Source organism: Cupressus sempervirens, chromosome 4, assembly GCF_028749045.1.
Source record: "Cupressus sempervirens isolate cs-2001-9-10 chromosome 4, ASM2874904v1, whole genome shotgun sequence".
NCBI classification, from domain to species: domain Eukaryota; kingdom Viridiplantae; phylum Streptophyta; class Pinopsida; order Cupressales; family Cupressaceae; genus Cupressus; species Cupressus sempervirens.
The window spans coordinates 284,631,759-284,657,540 of record NC_143121.1 but is presented as its reverse complement, the minus strand read 5'-3'; the positions used below and the strand labels follow the sequence as shown (position 1 = coordinate 284,657,540).

At 33.5% G+C, this 25,782-nt stretch overlaps 1 long non-coding RNA gene across 1 annotated transcript; it reads left to right on the top strand.

The window, feature by feature from the left end:
• Positions 1–5,584: 5,584 nt before the first annotated feature.
• On the top strand, positions 5,585–8,650 carry LOC149561113 (uncharacterized). The gene is made up of 4 exons (XR_016363401.1): positions 5,585–7,454; positions 7,545–7,614; positions 7,712–8,171; positions 8,282–8,650. It is a non-coding gene; the product is annotated as an uncharacterized LOC149561113 (long non-coding RNA).
• The last annotated feature ends 17,132 nt before the right edge of the window (positions 8,651–25,782 follow it).

Here is a 25,782-nt window from a genome sequence, read left to right as displayed (position 1 = left end):
CAGTGCATCAAAATGGTCATAATAATTATGTATTGTTTATGTTCATTCAATTATTATGTAAGTACCAAGTTAAAGATATGAACGTGTATATTGAACCCCTTATAGACAAGATGTTGAAGTTATGGAATGGGGTCACTATGTATGACATCCCTGGACCAATAGGGTAAAGACAATTTCAATTCCATGCAATGCTTGTATGGACAATAGATGATGCCCATGGGCTAACTCATTTTTGCAGTATGTTATATTATTAAGGTGACATATTTTTGGTTTGTTATAGTGCTTACACATTATTGGTGTATGTTTAAGTTGCACATGATACTTGTACATGATCCTTTAGGTCTTCAAACAAAGGAAAAATTTGTATGTCACATTTGTGGTTCAAAGATGAAATATTGTCATTCAAGAAGTTTAGGAAAGCATGTGTTCGATGAGTTTAGACACTTTGTCCACAATAATCGTAAGTATCAAATTGCTAAAAAAAAAAATTTAATGGGAAAGAAGAGACAACATCAAGCCCATGAAGAATGACACCTCATCTATTGAAGTTGGAATGCGATCGACTAAATCGTCGAGGTAATGTCGAGTTTTTGGTTCGAAGTTTGAAATTTATATTTTGATATTGTCTTTTATTTAATAATGATATAATTGATGCTTGTGAAGGTCGTCAAGTCATCAATGACCAACTTTTTAAAGGAACAAAAAGTTATCCTACTCAATTTAGTAGGTTACCATACTACAAGGATCTCTCAATCGTGCATTTGTTTTAGATTAAGGTAAAAACAAGTTTTGAAGGGGCTCCAAAACCCTTTACATAAAAGAAAAAGATAAACCATGAAGCACTACCAAGTTTTAATAGGACCTAAAACCAGTTAAAAAACCAAAACTAAGTTTTATAGGGACCTGAAACCAAAAGAAAAAACTAGAAAAAGCAACTGGATTTTATAGGGACCAGGAACCTAAAACAAGCTGGCAAGCAAAAGCCAGCAACTAGCACACTAGTACCACAACTAGCTCACCAACACAACAGCCAACATCTCACCGAAAAGCCAGTGACAACAAGGGAACTTATTATTTTTCTTTTAATTTAGTGCCTTGTGTGACCGAAGGTTCATATCTAAAGGGGGAGCAGAAGGCTTAGATTTCTTTCTTTTTACCACAATTTAACTGTTCTCCACCTTCGTAGCCTCAACAACCCAAACCCTAGAAGAAATGGAACGGTGGAACCTAGGGGAAGTAGAAGCCACAACAATCTCCCTAGGAGAGCTAGAAGATGAATGGCCCCTAGGAAGAGAATTCGATACAGGGGTAGGATCTAGAGTGGGAATAGGGTCCAAACCAGAAGTTCCAACAACATCCTCAACCATAGGCACCGAATGATTGCCAGAAGCATCATCAAGGGGAGAAACATCCATAGGTTCGAGGGGCACAACCAAAGATTTATGCACCGTATAGTGCTCAGAAGAGGCCCCTAACCACCAAGAAGGTGGTTGCCTTGATTTGGACTTCTTAGCACCACAATGATCAGCAATATGACCTATCATATGACATTTTCTACAACGAAAAGGGATACTTTCAAAATCCAACATTTGAGTCCAGGAACCCCTCACAGAACCCAAGAAAATCTTCTTAGGAAGGCCTTTAGAAACATCCAACTCCACAAGAATTCATGCACATGTCGAATGGAAAATATCCGAAGTGTCAGGATCCACATATAAAAAATCACCAATAGCATTCCCAATAGTTTCAAAAATAGAATCTTGTCATAGATGCATCAAGAGATTTGGAAGCCAGACCTAGTCATGCATTTGTTTTATGCTATGCACATTGGAAATAATGTAACAAAGACACTATGGAAAATATTGGATTGAAGACGTGATAGAGAAAAAATTATCAAAATTTTTAATGACATTCATGAATCCAACCATGCACTGAAATTTTTTATTGAGTCAAATAGCAATGGAGACTACATAAATATGAGTGTCCTTCCTTTTTTATTAATGGAACAACAAAGTGATACATTAAAAGAAGTCATTTAAAAAAAAAAAAAAAATCACATGGGATTTGTTGCAAATATAAGTTGTCTTGTATCAAAAAAAGGTGATTTTGGGCTAGGGTTGGAAACACATGATTGACATACCTTCATCAAGGTAAGTTGTGTTCTTTGTTTAAAATATATTTGTAAAATTGCATATACTACCTATTGTATTATTTCATAATATATTGAAAAGATCTTTTTTTAATGGTTGTAGTACATCCTACCTCTATCCCTCCCACACTAGTTTGACAACAATATTAAACAAGTTATATATGATCTCAAAAAATACATGAGGTTAGAAGTGTTATTTCTTAGATTTGTTGTATATATGTATTATATTTATGACTTGCTTTACTTTTTATGTAATTTATTGTATATTTTTATTTGAAATCTTGTTTATATGCTCTTGTATGTTGAATCTTTTTAAGGTGGTTATCATCTAAAGAAATTGATAAAAAAGATATAAAATATTGGAAGAGAAAAATTTCATAGCTTATGTGTGAAATGAAAAAGTGTCTACCTTTAACTTTTTTCAATGCTCAAGAACACTACCTCATACATCAAGTTGAGGAAATTAAATTGTGTGGACCTGTACAAACTAGGTCAATGTGGATGGTTGAGAGACACTTGAAATTTATGAAGGGCTTGGTTTGACAAAGAGCACATCCTGTAGGTTATATGGTAGAGGAATATATGATATACCAGACCATGGTGTACATTAGTGAATAGCTTCCTATGTTTGCATCAAAGTTTCATGTAGATTGCATTTGGGATCCCAACTCCATTTACAAATTCAAACGAGGATACTTGATAGGGAAAGGTAGATTGAGAAAAGTGAGAGGTAATTATAAGATGTTATTGTAGTTAATTAATTCTTATCCATCATCAATATAAGTTATTTCTAACTGGTCTAGTTGTTTTCTTTATAGTTGTTTGTGAGTGGGATGCATTATATTTGTATATTGCAAATAATCTTGATTGGATGATTGTATGGATTCAACAGTCTCAAGAAAATAGTCATTCATTAACATGAGATGGTGTTGCATCATTTGTTAAAGAAGATCATCGTAATGGAGATCCTAATGTTATGTCAATGGTACTTGATCTAGCATATGGCTTAAGAGATAGAAAGGTACCTAGATGATCACTAATCATTACCCGTAAGTTTAATATCAACTCACAGATCGATGCAAATAATCTTGACATGTTTGAATAATTGCAGATCAAACACCACAAATCTATATACTACCATAACCATAAATTTCATATAAAAAAGTTAGATGAAACGAAGAAAAGTTGTGATCTTGGGATAAGTGCAGTCTTCAAGGTCACCAATATTTCCTCTAGAAATTACATACATCCTCAACAATATAAAAATTGATACTATGACATTTTGGATGATATACTTGAGTGCTACTTTAATTCATTCAAATTAGTTCTATTTGTTGTCAAATGGTACAGGCTATGACTGAATCAAAATTATCTTGATAGGATTATTATTGAACATGATAGTGGATTTACAACGATTAATACAAGGTCATTTGAGCCAGTTAGGGATGAAACCTATGTTCTTCCAAACCAATTTGATGGAAGAAGAAGATACTAAAGAATTATAAGATGAAGTAAATGATGATCAGAAATGACTATTACACAATGATGAAGAAGAAGAAGAAGATGATGATTTTGGTGATGCTGACGATGATGGTGATGATGATGACAATCATGATCATGCTGATGAAGACGGTGATGATCAAGGTTATGATGGTCATGATAATGATGATGAAGATGATGATGATGGCGATGAAGATGGTGTTGGTGACAACGCTGATCAAAGTGACAAGTACGATGATGGTGATGACATGGATGAAGATGATGATCAATGACATGATCAATGAAATGTATGTTGATGTATGATCAATGTCAAGTATGATGGGGTCATGATTTATTTATAAATATTTGTTTGGATTGTATGTTTTTATAATTAAGTCTTATGTGTTGAACTCTACTATCATGGAGTATATACAATGATATTGCATAGCTACTACACATAAAGTAGAGGCAAGGAATTAAAAAATATGTAATGATTTCGATGAATGCATCATGTAATTTTTGTCTTCTACATAGTTTTTAGCATATATATCATGTAATTTTTGCCTAGCTTAAGATAAATGATTTACATATGTAGGCTATTTAATGCCATTGACCAGGATCTTGCATAGTTACATGGATCAACAGGTATAAGTCAATATATCCTATAGGTACAATTTTTTATTTGCATATATTCTCTTTACCATTAACATCAACTTTAGTCCTAGTATGTCTCTCATTTTATGGATTACAGGTATCACCAAATAGGTATTTATCTGATTTGTCTTCCTTAGGTGAGGAAAATGCGAGTGTGTGCTAAAATGTTGACACACTTCTATGAGTCATTATATTTAAAATTTCTCCAGAAAGAAGTCTCAAATGGTGACTCATAGCTCTCTATTCATGGAGTGCAAGGGTTTGTAATGGAGACCCTCAGTTTGAACTAGTTTGTGTCCATGCAAGTACACCATAAAATGAGAGATTCAAAGATCAAAATATGCATGTAAATGAATATGCAAGTTAATCTAAATGATAACAATACAAAACAATGCAAGAAAGAAAATCTAATCTAGGAAAAGTAATAACAATGCAAGATTAATCTATGAAGCAAATATGACTCTAAGCTAATATGAAAATGCAAGGATGAAGCATGATGATGGAATTCATGGATGCATGAGAGAAGAAGACAAGAAGAGAAACATTACGATGAAGCACCAATATCCAATCCCTAAAGCTCAAACTCCTCCTCCAAAATCGCTCTCCAAACTTGCAACATAACAATACTATAGCAACTAACATCTATCCAAATGAGAAGCAGAGGGCTCCTTATAAAAGAAACTATGGAGGTGGGAGGCTTCTCATAAGCGCAATGTGGGATAAATCCCTAAAAAGACAAGTAAGAGGAAAAAGCTCACCACTTAGAGATATGTGCAAAAAAAGGGAACCTTTATTTGATTTATTTCCTTTTTCATCAAAAAGAAAGCTTTAAGTGGGGATATTTTCTTTTAATTAAATAAGATAAGATTATTTAATTAAAAGGGAGATTTTAATTAAATAAGATAAAACTATTTAATTAAAAGAGAGATTTTCTTTAAGGCAAGAGCCTACAACACAATGGTAAATTGTGAGCCTCTTATCGAAGAGGTATTGGGTTCGAATCTACTTGCGCTCATGCTTAATAAATAATGATAATAATAATTAATCTTGTCTTCGGCCTCTTACCAATCAACCAGAGAGAGAGAGAGAGAGAGAATCTTAATTAAATAAGATTATTTTATTTATTTAAAAGGATGTTTTCTTTTAATTAAATAAGATAAGATTATTTAATATAAAAAAAATTTTCATTAAATAAGATAAACCTATTTAATTAAAAGAGAGATTTTCTTTTAATTAAATAGATTATTTTATTTGTTTAAAAGGATGTTTTCTTTTAATTAAATAAGATTATTGATGAAATGATCAAACCTTAGGAAATATTGAAATAATTAAATTAATTGCAATTTGATGAAAGAAAATGATTTGAATTGATTCAATAAAATATTGTGATGCATTGATTCAGGAAATTGATAAATTGAAGAATTGGGGCCCATAGTCTAGGTGACCATTTTAGGGTGCATACAATGAGAATATTGACTCTAATACACAATCTACTATTTTATTAATAATTTTTTTGGTACGTCTATTACTTTCATTTTGTTTTTGGTTGCTATGAATTACTAATTTTTTCATAGGGTGATATGGATACACCACAAGGCACAGGTGAGGATGTAGCAACTCACACACCTTCTTTAATGAAGGTAAACCTTAATTAATGTAATTGTACAAATTATGTAGAAACAAATATCATATTATTATGTTCTTTTCTTTATGGATTTGGAGTTATTTTGATGGAATTTTACTGATATTTATCTCACAACTTGATACTTATTTATAGGGAAAAGAAAAAATGACAAAAGATCAAATGCAATTTGAAACACAGGCGTGATTTGTAGATGACATCACATGTAGCATTGACCCCATATTCATGGCCCATAAAATCATAACAAAATATAGTGATGAAATTCTTAACCTTGTCCCTGAGAGAAACATAACCGAGGAGATAGAGGCACTGAAAGAACAATTGATACTTAGAGTCAATCCTTTGAAGGTAAGAAGTAATTAATCTTAAACAATAATAAAAGTTCAATAGATGTTTATATTTTATAGTATCTTATGGATCATGATATAAAATATTATCTGTTCTTCTTATAGGATTTTGTGACACCTGTGAGACCATGTGGTCAATATGGTGAGGGTTGTAGTGCACAACTTTCATGTAAGGAACACTTTCTCTTTACAACATTATAACACCTAAATTTTATCTTTATCCATTGCAAATGAAAACAAACAATGTTGCAAATGTCTTTGCTAACAATATGGCTTGCTCCTTTGGACATTCATGAAAATCACAATTTGATCTATGCTCCAAAGTCCATAAAACAACTCCTATAAGAAAAAAGAATGTAGCAATTGTACACCACATTCCTACATCAAATTTTTGCATTGTTGCAATTATAAAAAGATAACCCTAGTATGCATATGCAAATTAACTCTAGTGCACCAAAAAATGCAATGTGAGAATTATACCTGCCCAGCCATAGAAACCAATCACAACTGCAACTGCCATCATTCCATACATATCATCTATATATGCAACCACAATAAGAAGCTATCTATTTCTCCCATAGAAACCAATTATTCCATACTGATACGATGATAGAGTTGGATTTGCTTCTCCAAATGAAAGAATTAGTACATGAATTTCACCGGTTACATGTGAAACAATACTACCAATAATAGAAGATTGTGGCCCTACTAGTGCAACATTATTTGTTTTTATCAACATTATAACACTTATATTTTAATTTTGGATGCTTCTAGCTAGTATCCCATTTGATCTTTATCTATTGCAAATGTCTTTGCTAACAATGTATTCTTCAACTGCGAATGCCTCCTTCATTCGTCGCTCTGATATTGCCGACTGCATTGTTGGGAACAAGTAGCTTGCATACATCTTCGATAATGACAAGTACAACTAGTAAAACCTTGTTTTTTGATATTTTGTAATGTGTTCATCACGCTTCTTCTTTTTCTTGGGTGGATTTTATACTCGTGGACCTAATTTGTGCACTAATAGATACACCATTAGTTGATAGCACAACACAAACTAGTACTATTGAAGCTAAACCATTTCCTAGAGTAGCCTATGTGACTAGTACTGGTTCATTTGCAGGGACATTGTTGTTGGACAACAAAACTATGTTTCTGTTAAAATTACCAAAGCTTCCAGGTGCCATAAAATTGGTATTATTTATAGTGTAATTGTATTTTACTTATATATAACTCATTTTGGATTGATAATCCCATGATGGTTTTGTAGGAAATAATTTTTTCTATGATCATCTTTTTGAAATGACATTGAAGTTGTTTGGATCCACCATACGTAAAATGTACGCAGTTTCATATCATTTCTATAATATTTTTCTTTTCTTTCATTTATTGTACTATATTAAAGTTATTGATTTGAATTTTTTTTTTTTTTTAAAGGTGGAATGAATAGGGTCCTAAAAAAAAACATCTCATTATAACTTTTGATGACCTTTTTGGAATTTTTTTTTTTTGAGAGTGCCCTACTTCTCAAAAGAGAATCCAAACATATAAAGACTGTGAGCGACCAATATAGAAGGGGTCTAAAGGATAACCCAAAGTAGGAGCATCCCCCTATGATTCCATGGGTGGAGTGGAATGAAATTATAGAAGATACAAAAGAGAAAAGGCTATGTGGTAAAGGAAATGAACCAGAAAAGGGCAAAAGGTGGTATGTCATGATAGTATTAAGTACAATGTAATCATGCACTACTTAGTGATCTTTTTAAATATATAATCTAACATGTTTTAAAGTTTTCATAGTCTATAGGACACATCAAAAGCTACAAAAGTGAGACTACAAAAGGTTGGCCAACACAAACTTGGCTTTGGTGGCTATATGAATCTTCAATCTCGACTTGTAAGTATCAACAATGGAATTTCATATAATTTTTTTAATATAATGTTGCAAACAATTTTGTTTAACCAAATCATGCATGCACAACTGACAATATTAAGAAAAAAATATAGGGCTCAGAATTCAATGTAGAGTCCATGGATGAAGATAAAAACATTTCCTTGAAGGAAGGCTATAAAGTCATGGTCGCATGCCTACGCCAAGAATATGAAAGCCATACCCAAGAATATGGTGCACCAAATTAGACATAGGCAAATTGGTCAAATGAAAAGTAAATCAAATTGAATAGTTGAAAAAATTATTTTTTGGTGTTAGCTTCCAACATAAATTGACTGCATAACATTTCGCTGCAGCCTTCAAATCCTATCATAGAACCTACACATGATGAAGGCCATGATGTGCATCATAGTGGTTGGGGTTTTAATTTTCTATTAGAAATTAATTACATAATTATGAATACAATTTAACATCTTCGATTACAATTTGATGTGTAACTTTTTTTTGAATATTTTAGAGCATTGTTAGCTAAGAAAAATGCACGTTATGTTCTATTGGTTAATGAAATGCTTGAAAAGCTAAAAAAAGAAAAAGAGTATGCCAATTTAACTCATTTACTTGTCATTGCAATAGAGCCCCCTTTAGTGCAACAAACTTTTGCTCCTCAAAATAGGAGGAATAATAATTTGACATTATATGTGCCACAAGAGGAGGAGAATGAGGAAGATATTGATGCTACTATCAGCCTTTTCCTTAAGAAAGCTAAGAAAAATAAAAAGAAGCAATAATTTTTTAAAATGCTCTTTGATAAACCTTGTTTGGTAAACTTTGTTGGATAATGAAAGAACGTTGTTTTAAGTAATTATATATGAATATTTTGTATTAATATTGATTTTTATGTCATGTTAATGAATATTGTTATGTGTTAATGAAGTCTTGACTAGTATTGCATATTAATGAATTTTATATCATATTAATGAATGTTATGTGATTGTATTGATTGAATGTTATAGTTCATAAATGGATGAAGAAATGAATGAAGTATGCAATTAGATGATAATGGAGAATTAGATTGATGTTAGGGGGAGGGCAGGTGAGGCCAGATGAGCTTCCATCTTCACGTGGTTGGTCTCGTTAAGTAGAGAATATTAAAGTTTTCTCGAAACCAAGTGAAGCTCAAATTAACATACCTTCATTAATTAATCAATTTCATTCATTGTAGTTCTAGAATGATGGGATGATATTCTATGGTATATGTATGAATCTCTAGAGAAATATTAGGTACTCGATCTTCTAGCTTCAACAACTTTACCACTTGCCTCATTTTGGGTCTTGCAATTGGATCAGGATGGGAGCACCACAACCCTATCCCTAGCAATTGTTTCATTTCAGCCTTCTCAAACTCCCCATTTAAATTTATATTTGCAACATCCAAAACTTTTCCTTGACCATGGAGATCAATGTTATCATACCAGTACCTTAACTAATAGATTCTTCACCAAATTACTATCAATTGTTCACAATGTCTATGTAACCCTCAGAGAAAAGCAATAAATCCCTTTAAGATAAATTGTCCATCACTTTAATAAAATATGAACTATTTGAAATTCCCAAGACAACTTTAATAGTTATTCTTATTGATTTTAACTCCCCTCAAGAGCTTAACAAGACAGAAATGTAAATTAATCACTTAATACAATACTACTATTTTTAAATAATGAAATCCCTTACTGCATTCACCCAATTGGACTATCAATTAAAGCAAACTCTAAATATTTGATAAGAGGAAACAAAATGAAAGAGACAGGAATGATATCACCAAAAGATCAATCAAGCACATAATCCTTTGTATTAAACTTGAAGGTACTTTCACTACAATTGTACATGTGTTGTCAGTGCATACAATTGACAAAATTCAGAGTACACAATAGAATCGACTTCTCTCTGTATAACTATAAGAATAATGTCTTGATAGTAATTCTATATAACATGATATCATATTCTAAATCTGGCCCTTATAATTATAGGCATCGGATTGGTTACATAGTGAAAGGGTATGTCCCTTTGTTTATAAAATTTACAACTAACCAACTCATTAACAATTAACTGTATGCACGTAAAAAAAGTTTATAGAACAAATACTTATGTTACCAATTCTGATGATGACGATTCAATAAAATCATTGCATTGCTTGATGTGTTCTACATATTTGATATCTCCCAGTAAATCTACATCACTAATTACTTCTCTTGCCTTGATCTCGATTTTGAACATCTATTCCATCTGCATGATGGCCTTTGACATCTCCAGGTCATCGTTCTATGTAGCTTCTAGGGCTCATTCCTACATCACATAACACATATCCATCCACCTCTCTCGATCAATGGTGTCCCCATTTTCATCATGCCAAGATATAACTCTATGTTCTATAACCATTTCCTCCATTAACTTGAAAGAAAACTTAAATTCATGTGAATATGCAGTATTATCCTTAATCAACCTTTCTTCTTCCTGAATATCTTCATCTTCTTTGAGGGTATTCTTTTCTTTAACCAAGCTATTATATATCTCATTATGTCTCAAAGCTACAGGTTTATAAGTACTGTAAATATCCCAAACCTAACCTAATTTGTCAAGAAACTTCTTAAAAGTATTTTTAATTAGAGTGTCAGAGGCTTCTCTTCTAATCATCAAAACATCTTTCAATTTTGCATTATCTTCTTGTAATTTATTTAATTCAATTCTCAGAGCATCAGCAGATGATTGTATCATTGGTTGCACTTTAGGCTACCCTAACTTTAACATATTTTCATATAATGTCTTCCAGTTATCCCTCTCAAATGTCTCTTGCTTCACACTTGCTTAATTAAACAATGCTATGTCCACTTGCATACCTACAACCTTGTTAGGGTCTGTCACCCTTACTTTCAGTGTCATCAAATGACCAAAAGCTTGAACAACATCAATAATTTGTGGCCTTTTGTGTGGGGGGTATAAGGCCCACAACAACAATGATTTTTTGTCTTCCACAAATCTTGAACCAATTATGACATCTTTGATGCCCTACACATAAAGTTTCATATCTTGTTCACCAGAGTTAATTAAAATGGCAAAAATGTATGATGCACTCAAATCCCAACCAGATAGAACCATCACCCTTGCTTTATTCAACAGTTGCCTTCCTCTTGCTAGAGTCATATGCTCAACTTCCCTTTTGATGTCTTCCTTCAAATTTGTCATTAGTTCTTGTTCATTATCAGGAGAGATATTTTGGATATTTTGTCTTAATAATTTCCCTCTGTGTTTTTACAAAACAACCATAAAATCCTTGGATTTGAGAAAAGCATCATCATTTAAAAAATTTCTTGACTAATTTTTGAAAATAAAAATTTCATTCAAATCAAAATTAATGCAGTCCATGAATATCTAATTGATCGATTAAAACATTTTTAATGAAGTCGATCTTTTTTTAATAGATAAGTCAAAAGTTGTTTACATTTACCCACATCTTTCCACAAACCTCTTTGGGATGAGTAGTCTCTTGCATGTAGGTCCAAATGGTTAGTAAGTTTTTGAATTCGACTAGTTAAATAATATACTTGAGATTCAGCAGATCCTCTTTGTTCTCTAGGAATCAAAGAGGGGTGAACAGACAAATTTTTGATCATAAAAGAATATTCTGAAGTTCAATATTATTTGATTAATTTAATATAGAGTAAGAAAAAAGAATGAGATCCATTTCCTTTTGTTCCAAAATTCTTTCATCCTTCTCGACATTTATCCTGTCAAGGATTTACACATCATGCTCTTAGGATTGAAGTATTGGCTTGCCTATAGTTCTTGAAATTGGAACAAGGGAATCTAGAATCTTTTAAATGTCTTCTTTAAACTATTCTTTAGCTTTTTCCCTTTGCTCTTCCAATTCCCTATTTTGTTCCCAAATCTTTTTTAGTACTTTTCCCACTCCAAATTTTTGAAACCTTCCTCATATTCAATGTCTTGGTGAATATGATCACCCAATTTATGTTTTCCTATAGACATGAATGTATCCTTTGGGATCATAATGACTCTAGGAATCCATGGTGTACATGTGGTATTCATTTTGCAATTTCTCTCCAATCTTGTCATATGACTCAGTTGCACAAATAATAAAGTCTCAAAAATATAAAGTTACTAGAAGGAAAGTCTACTTTCTTTGTGTACCTCTAAAATGTTGTTTTCTAGATTCAAACATCTTCCTTACAATTTATAGATATGCAATTCTATCAAGCACTGATGCTAGTAATCTGTATGGCCTTCCTTCAAACCCAAATGCTCTAATACAAGTGAAGTAATCATATGCATACCAGTCTCCCCAATTGTGTTTGATTTTCTCTCCCAACCCATTGTCCCTAGGTCTTAAAAATATTTTAATATCAGGGCTAATTAAGGGAAAAGACTGGTGTCCAAACAAGGTGTACAAAGGTTGAATAAAATGATCTTCAAATGTAAAGTAACAAGAAGAACTAAACCAATAATCCCATACTGGTGTCCACATTTGAACATACTTCATTTTTGTTGACAATTACTTAATGAAGATATGTAATTTTTGTCATTTATGGCAACACATGATGTACATGCTTGTAGAAAGCCTCAGAAATAAAGATACTTAGCTTTTGGTATTCAGAAAATTGTCTAAGTATGAAATTGGTTTACAACAGTGTATTTTTTTGTATATAACTTGTTATTGATGTCATATTATGATTAGTGAAGTTAGATGGAGATAGTACACATGTTTATGATGACATGTATAACCTCATAAATCAGTATGAACTGTACAGAAAATAGATATTCATGTTTTACCAATGAAATAGGACAACAGAATTAAAGGAAAGGAATTATTTTATTTACAAAATAATTACTTGACCAATTAGGGCCGACATCCTAGATGTTTACTCTAATTTGGAAAAGTATATTATGGTCTTAGCTGACGTAGCAGCAATTTGTGAAAAGGCATGGTATTTATGCAAAGGACATCTTGCGAATTCAAATTTGCAAGCAAGTGTTGTGTTGAGAAGTTGTATTGTGATATGAAAACTTTTGTGAAGTGATATATGAAAATTTTTGAGAAAATATTTTATGATCTAAGATCGAGCTAATGATCAGAGATTAGTCAAGAAAGAAGTTACAATACTTATACATTATATGACTAATTACTTATTTGGGCAGTGAGCTCTTCTTGTAATTAGAAGTGCATGTTTGGGCAGTGGGCTCATCTTGCATCTACTATACTACAACTCCTAATAGGGATTTAAAGTCTCCTAACAAGGAATCTCTATACTGAATTCACTCATTGACTCCTAACAGGGTCCATCCTCTAACAAGGAACATATATATCAGTATATTATCTAGTGGGTATCATCCCCACCAAGGTTTCCCTACTTAACAAAATATGGTGTTATGAGTTATCTTTGTGCATGGTTACTATTACTATTCAGCATTACTTGTTTACTTTCTTATGTATGGTTCAAAGTAATAAATAATATTTAGTTGGTGACTAGAGTTTGTGAATTATTGATTCACCACCCCACCTCCCCCCCTCCCCCCCCTCCCAAGTAATTCCTAATTCTAAAAATTGGTATCAGAGCATAGTTACTCAAAAGAGGCTTAACAACTTGAGTAAGATCACTATGGATATGGAACAGTTGATGAAGAACCTTGAAGAGGCACTTGAACAAATTGATCTCCTTACCAAAGAAAGAGATAAGCTGAAGGATAAATATGAAGACTCCAAATTATATATTGGACAATTGAAGGATAAGATTGAACATCTCAAATCCAAGCCTAAATCTATTGAATCTAAAGTTGACTTTGAAGAATGATCCTAGCAAAGTTGAATCAGATTTGAAGACTGGGAATACAGATCTGAGAGAAAGTCTAGTGAAGAAGACATTTGAATTTTAAACATTGAAAGAAGATCATGAAGAACTTCATAAGTACAACACTATTGTGAAAGGTGAACTAACTCAGTGCAAGCAAAAACTTGAAAAGCTTTATTCTAGCAGAGAAAATCTTGATGATTCAATGTCAATATAGAGACCTACCTATGATAAGATTGATCTTGGTTATCTATTTAACATGTCTACAAAGAAACCTAAAAATAGATCAAATCTGAAAGAGAAAGATAAATCTAATCATAAGATCGAATCCAGTCAATCTTTTGATAAACCTAAAGAAGTTGGACAAGTCAAGGAAGTTGAGATATTGGATGAACCAAAGCAAGTGGAATCTCCTAAAGAAACTAGGTATGAATTTAGAGGTAAGTGTTTTTCATGTAATGAAATAGGTCATATGAAAAGAGATTCTACAAATAAGTCATTTAATCATGTTACGGATTTTTATTGTCATAATTGTCATGGTATGGGTCATAAAGTAATTGATTGTAGGAAACAAAAATATTATAATGATAGAAGGAATAGTTGCATATCTAGAAATACTAACCCTACAGATGGAAGAAGATCTAATGAGAGGACATGAAGACCTTATGAAGAAAGAAGATAGATCACACATGTTATAAGTGTAACAACTTTGAACACAGAGCCCGAAATTTTCATGCAGCTATTGATCAATAGAATCCTAGAAGAAAAATTCAAGTATGTCAGTTATGTAACAACTTCAGACATACAACACAGTATTGTAGATTGGATAGAAACTTCAGAGATAGAAGGAACAATGGAAGAAACTTTAGAAATAGAAGGATTGATAGAAGAAATGTCAGAAATGACAGAAGGAACCATGAAAGGAACTCTAGAACTAAGAAAAAAAATGAGGAACAAAGAAATGTAGTCAATGAACTTCAAGAAGAACTCAATGAGGCATGTGTAAAAGGATTAGACATCTTAGAAGAAAAGTTAGAAGATGGTGAGATAGGAAAATCGAAGTCAGTAATCAAGTTTGATTCAACTAAGTTGAATTAAGCTTGTTCATAGTACTAGAACTTGAAACTTCATTTAGAGATCGAACTATGGGTAGCGAAGTTGGGAAAAGGTGTATCGAGATAAGTTTAGATGGTATCTAAGCTCTCTTGAAATTTGGGGCTCATTGGAACTTGTTACGAAGGAATTAAGAGTTATTGTAGCAGAAGATGAAAACTATGTTTCTACAGAGAATTTCATGGAGCGAAGATTCTTGGAGCATTATCATGATGCAAGGAAGCTATGGTAAACTTCGGGTAGTATTTGAAGATTGAACAAAAATTTCGAGTAGATATTTGATTTCAGAATATAATTGACAGCTTTTTTTGTGTTTGCAAAGTATGAAATTAATGAAAGTTCAAATTGAATGAATAAAATGGAGTGCAGACTTGATTACCACTTCATTGTGATTACATTAGAAGCATAGAGCACTCAGAAGTGACTTGAAAAGGCAATTTCAAAGTAAACCCTATTTTTGGAAAGAGGTATTTAATTGTTTCTCTATAGAATTTCTTCGATAAAGTTTATATTTGATAGAATCATGGATATGTCAGTAGTTCATAATGTTGAGAATAAACCTAAATTGAAGGTTGTTTCCATGGAACCTATAGGAGGAAACCATAATTCAGCATTATCCATTACTACAAACAATGTAGTGTATTTGGAAGACATAGGAAGCTATCTTAACAACAAGTTTGAAACTATTGGGAATGAGTATATGAACAAAGATATGGAAATTGTATTTGACCATGATATGACTATAAATCCTACATTTGAACATTTGAAAGAACTAGACCTTTTCAAATATCATTTCTACCGAGAATTGGACATCGAAGAATGGACTCATATCATACTAAGTAGAATTCATGATGGAAATTTGTGGATAGAAGACAATGTAGTTGACATTTCAGCTGACCTTATTCATAAGGTAACTGGTCTTAGAAAACAAGGCAATGTATCTATAGGTGAGAAACTTGTTAAGAAGAAGGTTGAGAGCTACACAAAAGTAGTTTATAATGGGAAGGCCATGGTGATCAACACCATTAAACAAGATGATGTAAGATTTCTAAGCATAATCATTGCCTATTCTATATGTGCAAGTTCTAAGATTGATGAATTGTCATAAGGATTCATCTATGCAGCCTATTAGAAGGAACAAGTCAACCTAAGTGAAATTTTGAGAATGCAACTTCTTGAAAACTTAGAGAAAATCAAGATGACCAAGAATGGTGTGTTTAGATTTCAATCATTGATCCATTATATATTGTTTCATCTACTTAAAAGATTTCCATACTTATTAGTTATAGAGATTATAGCTAGTGAGAAGTGTACCATGGAGAAGATTACATATGTATGTAGAAGACATCTAGTAGATCAAACCTTAGATAGCAGAAATTTGATAATGAAAAAATTTCAGAATGAGATGAGACGAAGAGTCAAAATTGCACCTACAATTGTAGAAAGATTCAAAGATGATATATGTATTATGGTTGATACAGATTTAAATCATATTCAAGCAGTAGAACCTCGAGAAACATTCCTTCATCCCTTAGGTTATGAATTAAGTGATGATGTAGAAATTGGATATATTGATCTATTGTTGAACTTCAAGAAGGACCAATCTGAGTATAGATGACTTATGAAGAAATTACCCAATCAACCCATCAAGCATCCTTAGAGAAAGTGTCTCACAAGAAGATTGAGACAATAATGAAGAAAGCTTTAATAGAGGCCGATATGATAGAAAGTGAGTCACAAGCAGTTAGACAGACCATGAAACAAGGAATAATGTATGTGCAACCTTTATCAGTGTCTACTGCAGAAACATCTTCAGAATAGAGCATTCCATATGCTGCAGTATCAGCTGAACAACCAAGTGAGCTGAAGAGGAAATCAGAAAGATTAGTGGAAGCTGTGATTACCAAGACAAAAAGAGTCAAGCAACAAGCTAGTGGACTAGGAAAGAGATAGAAAACAGTGTTGACAATTGTTGAATCCAGTGAAGAAGAAGAAGCAAAACAAGAAGAGAAAGTAACTATTTCTAAATAGACAATAGGTAAAGCAAGGAAACCTTGGAAGCCAAATATTAAAAAGATAAATTCAGCCATTGCTAATGAAGGGAACTTTGTTCAGATGAACAAATTTTATGATCTATATAATGATATTGAGAAAGATTAGATTGATATCTCTAGTGTGAGATATATAATTGCTAACAATCTAAAACTTAAGGATATTGAAGGCACAATAAATCAGAAGGTCTATAAAAAACTTATAGAGAAGAAAGTACCAGCTCAGAAAGAGGACATAGAACTTTAGAAGTTTATGATAAGGACCATATGTAAGATAGATGATGAGGAAGAAGTTAGGAAATTGTTGAATAGACTAGAACCTTACTTGAGAAACAATGTGAGACCATTTCTATTTATGGTGGGTGAGAAGGATAAAATAAGGAGTGAAACAACTGCAGCTATTAGTCAGATGATGATAGAATCAAAGGCATCACCTTCACCAGCACCTAGAACTTCAGAAGTGTTAGTAAGTGGTGACAAGTGCTATGAAAATTGATCAGACCAATGTTACTATTAACATTGATGATACTAACCCTTTTGAGAGTTCCAAACAACCTGAATCTCAGACTGAAGTTATTCAAGATCAATTAAAACAAATTGAAGAGGAAAAGAGGCTATTAGAGGCCAAGAAAAAATTGCTTGAAGAAGAAAAGAAAAAGAAAATAGAGGACGAAAAGCAAAAGAGAATAGAGGAGGAAGAAAAGAAAGAGAAAGAGAAAGAAGAGACGAGCTAAAGAGGTAGCAGAGAAGAAGAAAAGGGAAGATGAATCTAAACCATCTAGTTCATCTACTCCACTTTCACTTGTTAGCCTAACAATAGGAAAAGATTTAAACTACTTGATCTCATCTCTAACAAAACTTATTGAAAAGAATAGGAAAGTTAAGAGCCTACAAAGAACCTTAATTGAGGTAACTGAGAGATTACACAGTAATCTAACAATCAAGTATATAGAGGCAGATCCTAAACTGAGGGCACAAGCAGTGTTAAAGTCTTTTGATGAAGAATTTACAAATTTGTTTAATGTTGCAGAGTCAAAGGCCCATATTTCACATGATGCTAATTTATTTAGCACCATTTGTTAGAACATCAAGAATGATTTGCTAAGTCTTGATACTTGTATCAAGGAACTTAGGAAATGTCAACAAGATGGAAAGGTATTGTACATTAAGTGTACCTTATCTCATAAGTTGACCAAGGATTTTGATAGTAAGATTGAAGGAAAGATGAGTGAGCTATAAGCTCTATCAAACTAGATATAACAACCTTCCAACAAAGTTAATTACTTTGAAGGACAAGTGGCCAGTGTTCATAGTCATATCAGGAAAGTAGAACTTCAAAAAGAACAAATTTTGAAGAGATTATCAAAATTCAAAGAGTCTGTTGCTCTGAATATATCTATTGTTGAGAGATAGTTGGAGGAGTGTTTCAAAGCCAAGGACACCTATTCAAATTTATTATACTTTGATCTGAATGCAATTGAGATTGCATCATATGCCCTATGTGCAATTCTCACCTCTGCTAAAATAGCCAAGGATACATGGATAAAAGGTTTAAACAATCTCAAGGAAATTTTTGACAATTGCATGAAGATATTATTAGCTAAAGGCAGATGATTACAATTTTTGACAGCAGATGGACAATTTTTTATAGTTTTTGACATTTTGACCTTTGTCATTGATGTCAAAGGGGGAGAAGATGCATAAGAAAATTGTAAATAAGGTAAAGGGGAGAAGATGCATAAGAAAATTGTAACTAAGATAAGGTATGAAATCATATTGAAAGGGGGAGCATATGTAAGATGGATAAGTTGTAAAAGATGATTAATGTATTGATATTGTGGTGTTTTGACAAGTTTTTGATACTTACCCAATTTTCCCTATTTTGTTGCCATCAATGCCAAAGGGGGAGATTGTTGAAAATTGGCTAATGAAGATATGAAATTGTTGTCATTTCTAGCAAAACATGATGTACATGCTTGTAGAAAACCTTGAAAATAAAGATACTTAGCTTTTGGTACTCAAAAAATTGTCTTAGTATGAAATTGGTTTACAACAATGTATTGTTTTGTATATAACTTGTTACTGACGTCATATTATGATTAGCAAAGTTAGATGGAGATAGTATACATGTTTATGATGATGTGTATAACCTCAAAAATCAATAAAGACTGTATATAAAATAGATATTCGTGTCTTACAAGTGAAATAGGACAACGAAATTAAAGGAAAGCAATTGTTTTGTTTACAAAATAATTACTTGACCAATTAGGGCCAACATCCAATTGCTATATGCTATAGCGATATCATAACCTACTTCAAGTTGCCCAAACTACAATTGCTGAATGATACCCTGATATCTGATGCCTTATCGCTATAGTTGTAGTGATAATCTAAAAAATGAGAATATCTTCATGAATTCAAATAAGACCAATGCCTAGATTGATCAATGGATATTGTCATGTGATGAGTAAGCCCTAGGAGTGCAATTCTATAATAGGATTCTTTGACTTCAGTGATAAATAACTATTTTCTGTCAAAACACAAAGAGATGCAATAAATGATTCCTTATTTTGATTGCAAAATCTATCTAGGACATAAAAAGGTAAGAAATGAAAGTAGGTAAAAGGTGAACAAGTATTTGACAAATATTGAGTTCCACTAGAAGGGACAAACTTATCTTGTGGAGAAAGTGTAAGAGGATGCCTTCATTTGATTTATCTTGCAAGGAGTGAGTGGATCAAAAAGTCAAAGGTCACCAAGCAAAAAGACTTAAAGAAGAAACACACATAAATAAATATATTTCTTCTCTTGGCAATGTTATATTTTCTTTAGCTAATAAGAGTGCACATGTCCCATATCACAACAATAAACTAACCCAAATTCTTCAAGATTCCCTAGGTGGCCAAGAAAAGACACTCATGTTTGTACATCTCAATCCAAAGATTGACTCTTACTCAGAGACAATCAACACTTTGAAATTTGCAAAGAGAGTGTCCAACTTGGAACTGGGCGTTGTACGTAGCAACAAGGAAAGAAAGGATGTTAGAGATCTAAAAGAATAGATTTCCAAATTAAAGGAAATCATTACAAGAAAAGATGTTGAGCTCAAGCGTTTTCCAAAATTGAGTCCCTGGAGATGTCCTGCACACTATTAATAAATATCTTATACACATTTTGGAATTCGTTGTAGATAAATTATATGCAATAGTTATAATACCTAATCTTATTATTATTAATTATGTGTATATGACTTCTTTCTATCAATTAAGGTTTTTTGCTTATGCATTTGTTATGTTTTCTCGGTATTTAGTTGTGTTTTTATAAAATTTCTTAAGAAATTAGATTTTAGAAGCTTAAAAATTTAAAAAATATTTATTGCATCTAGATGGTGTTGGTTTGATTTTTTGCATGATAAATTTGCCTAATCCAAGGAATAAAAAATCAGATTTGAGTCCTCTGATGAGGCTAGGGTTTCTAGTTTTTGGTTTTATAATTTTCATTACCCTTTGAAAATCTATGTTAAACCCTAGGTCTTGTTCTTTTTGAATTTATCCTAGCGCAATTTTTTTTTTAAAGGGTTCGAATATTCTTTTCTTGCTTATTTTTCAAGTCGTGTTGAGTTCCTTTTTCAAAGTCTATCTCACTGTCAGATCTAAGTGAGATCTACGGTCGTCACTAGCTCACTATAACAAAGTGCAAGTTTTTTTTACCATCGCAACATAGCGACTACCTAGAATTTGAAGTATGGTGCCATAAAGTGAGAATTGACACCACAAAAGGCACATTGTTTTGGAAAAGATTTGGTCATGTGATTTGTCTTGTAGTCATCACTGTCAAAAGGGACACATGTGGAGCAAGTTCCAACAGATGTCGTCGAAATTCAAACTTTTTGATGAATCGCTATATCGCAACCAAAAAATCTATGCGTCATGCTGGTAGTGATGTAGCGACTGATCAAAAAGTGAACAAATGTGGTAGCCTTTGATATTGACAGATGACGACGAGGTTCTCATGTAGAAATGTAAGCGTGTATATTGATTGCTCTAACAAAGGTACTCATTAATGCAATCGTGATTGACAATTAGCTTTTCCTGTCACTAGGTTTTACTAATTCACCGAAGGTCACTATGTCACAACCAGAAATGTAATGCCTTTCGCGGTAACGACATAGCAAATCGTCAAGAAAATAATAAGGTGATATGATTTCCAAAAGGTGGGTCCCATTGAATGTTCTGTCAGAAATGAGCTGTGCAAATTCTATGACACGGTGGCATCCCACTGAGAATATGGGGGCTGAAAATTATAAATCTGCCAAAGGTCACTATGTCATGACCAAAAAAGTTTCACACTCCACCTGTAGTGATGTAGCGACTTGTTTGAAAATGAGAAACACAGCAAGGCCCATAAGACATGATGTCATAATGTAGAATAAAAAGTAATATATGTGCCAGCATGTCACGACATTTCAAGATCACCAAGAATAAGAAGCTACTTCCAAGTCAGATGGCAGATGAACAATGAGGATCATTGGATCAAAGGAAAATCAATGATCATCACCAAGTTATTATAATGAATTGCATTCTATTTGCCCAACACAACTTGGTAACTGATGGACCCACCACAGTTTATATGGTAGAAGTGCTAGTTCCTCACCATTAGTTCAAGTATGATCTACGGCTATCACATAGTCGCTATGGAAAAGTGTTCAAAGTTTAAAGGTAGTGACATAGTGAGAAAGACTAATGGATATTGGACCCACCATTTTCTATTAAAAATTGAATTAATTTCCTTCGTTTGATCATAGTGAGATCAATGGTTGTCGCTATCTCGCATAGGTGATGTGCTCACTCTTTATGCATAGCGAGATAGCGACACGACGACACATGTCCTCGAGGAAAAGTGGATCCAGTTCGAAGCGCCAATAGCAAAGGAAAGGTACAAGTGTAAGCATTTCATTGGTTACTTCCAGCACGTTGAGAAGAAGATGAGTTAGCCCTGTTTTCATTCTTGGATCGTAGGATTTTCTGAGATCAATAGCACAAATTTAAAAAGGAAGGTGATGCCACTCTGTTTTTCCATTACAGCTCATTTGTGAGGATTGAAAGCTTCACGTGTGAGAAAAAATATAGTATATTATAGAAGATCTCACCATTCCCATCTCATGCAAACAAAGATTTCAAGTTTTCTGAGCACAGGAGCTTACTAAGAATATTGTGTTGAGCCTAACAAGAATGTGAAGCAGTTTCTCATTACTTGTGAGCTATTGCAGAATTACAAAGAAGAACAAGCATACAAGCAAGTAAGTAATTATACATTATAACCTTTGTAGCATTTCATTTTCTGAGAATTAAAGTCAAGATGCCTCCAAAGAAAGTTTTTTCTAGGAAAGTGAATTATATGGATAGGAATGTTCATGATGACTTGCTAGAGTTACTCCCAGAATCCACCACTCAGACTGTGCAGGTTAAGAAATTAACTTCCTTAAACCCTAGGCTAAAAATTGTAGATGGCCTATATGATAAGGGGAATTGGGTTAGGGATGCAACAACTTCACAAATTGGTCTTGTTTTGTTTAAGAAATGGTTTTCAGAGAGGAATTTGTTTGCCCTGCATGCTAATGTCTAGAATTTTGATTTGGGAAAACTAGTAGTTCCAAGTGTCTTCATGGATTATGATTTGCTTGAAGCCATTGCAAAGAATTATGACCAAGTTGTTAGAGTGGTAAGAAGGATTGATGGTGTGCCTCTAGTTTCAATTAGTCTTGAGGAGATTAGAGAGGTGTTTTACCTAGAGCCATTGATAGATTATCATGTGCCAATTAATTTGCATGAATTAGAAAATGAATACAAGACAAAGAAGGATGTGATTAGGTGAGGTGCACTGAGGGCACATATTGGCACAATTGGATCTTTTCCAATAATTACTGTAGCTTCTAGGGAACCCTTTAAAAAGGATCTTTTCACTTCTCGGGCTATAGAAATATACACGACTTTATGTCAATTTTTTGGTGAGGACAAATAGAATGTCATGCCCATTAGCCTTATGTACATGATGGTTTATATTGCTTCCTTTGGTGTATATGTTATTTTTTATTTTGCCTCTTATTTGGCTAGAGAAATTCATAATGGCCTGGTTGGAATTGTAAAAGGGAAAGTGGAGAAGACTTTTGGCCATTATTCTTTGTTGATGCATATGTTTTTGTTTAAGGGAGTGACATATTTTGGTAAAGAAATGGAATTAAACAGAGAGCAGGCTAGAGGAACACTGTCAGTCCATTTATGGAGTGCAGATGTGACTTGGGATGCAGAGAATGCTAGTTTTTTCATATTTGATAGGTATTTCGCTTCCAAGTTGAGATGCCTCATATTGAGGGACAATCCCAAAATCCCTAAGGCATTGATGAGTTTTATTAGGCCTATGGATAACCCTATTGGTTTGAAGGTTTTGCACAACTAGGGAGATATCATTCCATACTCTATTTCTACTGTTATTAGAATTTATGGTTTTAAAGGAAGCCCTCATGTGTTGCCTTACCAAGTACCTTTAAAGGTAGGAATGGCTGAAGTTTTGTGGCAGTTAGGATGGTTGGAAGAAACTTATTTGTTGAAAAGGCGACTGGGGTCAATTTTCCCTACTTGTACCGTGGCCCATCAATTTGTAATTACTAAAGGGGGTTGGCTCTCTTTGCATAAAATTTTGGATCAGTACAAAATGGTTGTTTCCCATCCCTATTTTTGTGATATTGAAGGGTTTTATAATTTTACCTTTAGGCTTAGGACTAAATTGGGAAAGGTAAAACATGGTTCATATTATCTAGAGGACATCATAAGAAATGAGTTCTCATTATAGGAACAAGAAACCAAAAAGGAAAAATGGAGAGTTTACTCTAGGGTTTTGGAATTCATTCATTGTTTTGATAAGGATTATAGTCCTCTAGATTATGCTACTACAGAGGTAGATAAAATAAATAAGCTCATGAATACTTTCCCTGAGCTAATGGAAGCGATGAATGAAAAGAAACAATTCTTTATTGATTCATACCCAGATAAGGCTACAGAGGTCATGAGAAAGTTAGCTTTCACTCCTATTGTAGGAGCTGGTCATCTGATTGTTCAAAAGAGGCTAGGCTATACAATAATTCAAAATAGAAGGGCTACTATAGATAAGGGCAAGCAAATAATTAGATTCGCTAGTGCAGTCCTAGAGGAGACACCTGATGAACCTTCTCCCAAGAGGCAAAAGATAATAAAGGAATTGAGTCCTCAAGTTGAGGAATATTCACCTACTCAATCCCCTTTGCGGATTGGAGAAGAATAGCTCACTGGAGAGTAGATTGAGCAGATAGGGTCACAAGGATGTGTGTTCATTACCTAGGCAGAATTGGATGAGGGGAACCCTCAAGAGCCTCTTGTGCCAAGTTTCGATTTGATAGTTGTAGATTATAGAGGTAGGGAATTGGACCCTATATTAGAACAGGATAGTCATCAATTTTTGTCTAATGACAGTTTCGTTAAATCTAGGGCTTTTTACCAATTTGCATGGCAAGCCAATATGGGCAGATTTGAAGAAAGGTGCAATAAGTTGAGAACAGAGCATCCAAAAATGGATGAAACTTCCTTGCAAAATTAGGTAAAAGAGGAGATGATGAAGGAGTTTCCGAGTATAAGCCATGAGCAGGGAAGGCAAATGGTCAAAGCATCAAATATTTTGTTGCTACCCGATTGGGAAATTGCTGATGCTCTAGTGTCTAATTCTATTTCAAATAAACTTGATCTACAAGACCAAAATAAGAAAGACTTCCAAGGCACTACTTTTAGTGAAGACCAAGCTGCTTTAGTCATTTGGTCATTGAGGAGAGGATCAAGAGCCACCTCATCACAACCAAATCATTTTGGTTTGATGGGAAATATAGTTGTAAGAAGAGTAGCTGATACTTCTCATGTGAAGGCTACACATTGGGGTGTAGATATATCTCAATTTGTTTTGGCCACTGCTAAAAAGGAAGAAAGGGCCATCTTTGAATTGAAAAGTAAATATGAAACAATTTTGGAAGCATACAATAAAGAGGTTCAGAAGAGGATTGAGTTAGAAAATAAGGTAATGGGAAGGTCTACCAAGCCAAGAATAACATATCCTCGCCCTCCAGTGGAGCATTTTAAATCCACTCCACTTATAGAATTACCAGATACACCACAAAGTGTTGGGTGATGCGACGCGCTCCCCTGCCCACGGGTGGTTAATTATGTGGTGTTCCATGTTCACTAACAGTCATGGCTTTTGGTGCAATGGCAAATGGGCCCAACAATTGGTATCAGAGCCTGGTTTTGGCTTGGTCATGGGTTCAAATCTCCCCGGTGCCTTCCCGACCCGCGTAAGCACCTGGTATGCGCGTCGAGGGGGAGATTGTTGGGTGATGCGACGCACTCCCTTGCCCACGGGTGGTTAATTATGTGGTGTTCCATGTTCACTAACAATCATGGCTTTTGGTGCAATGGCAAATGGGCCCAACACAAAGGTCATAGTATTACACTATCGAGGATTTTGAAAAAGAAAAGAGCAAGTTGTGGGCACTACATGTAGAGCTAAATGTACAAT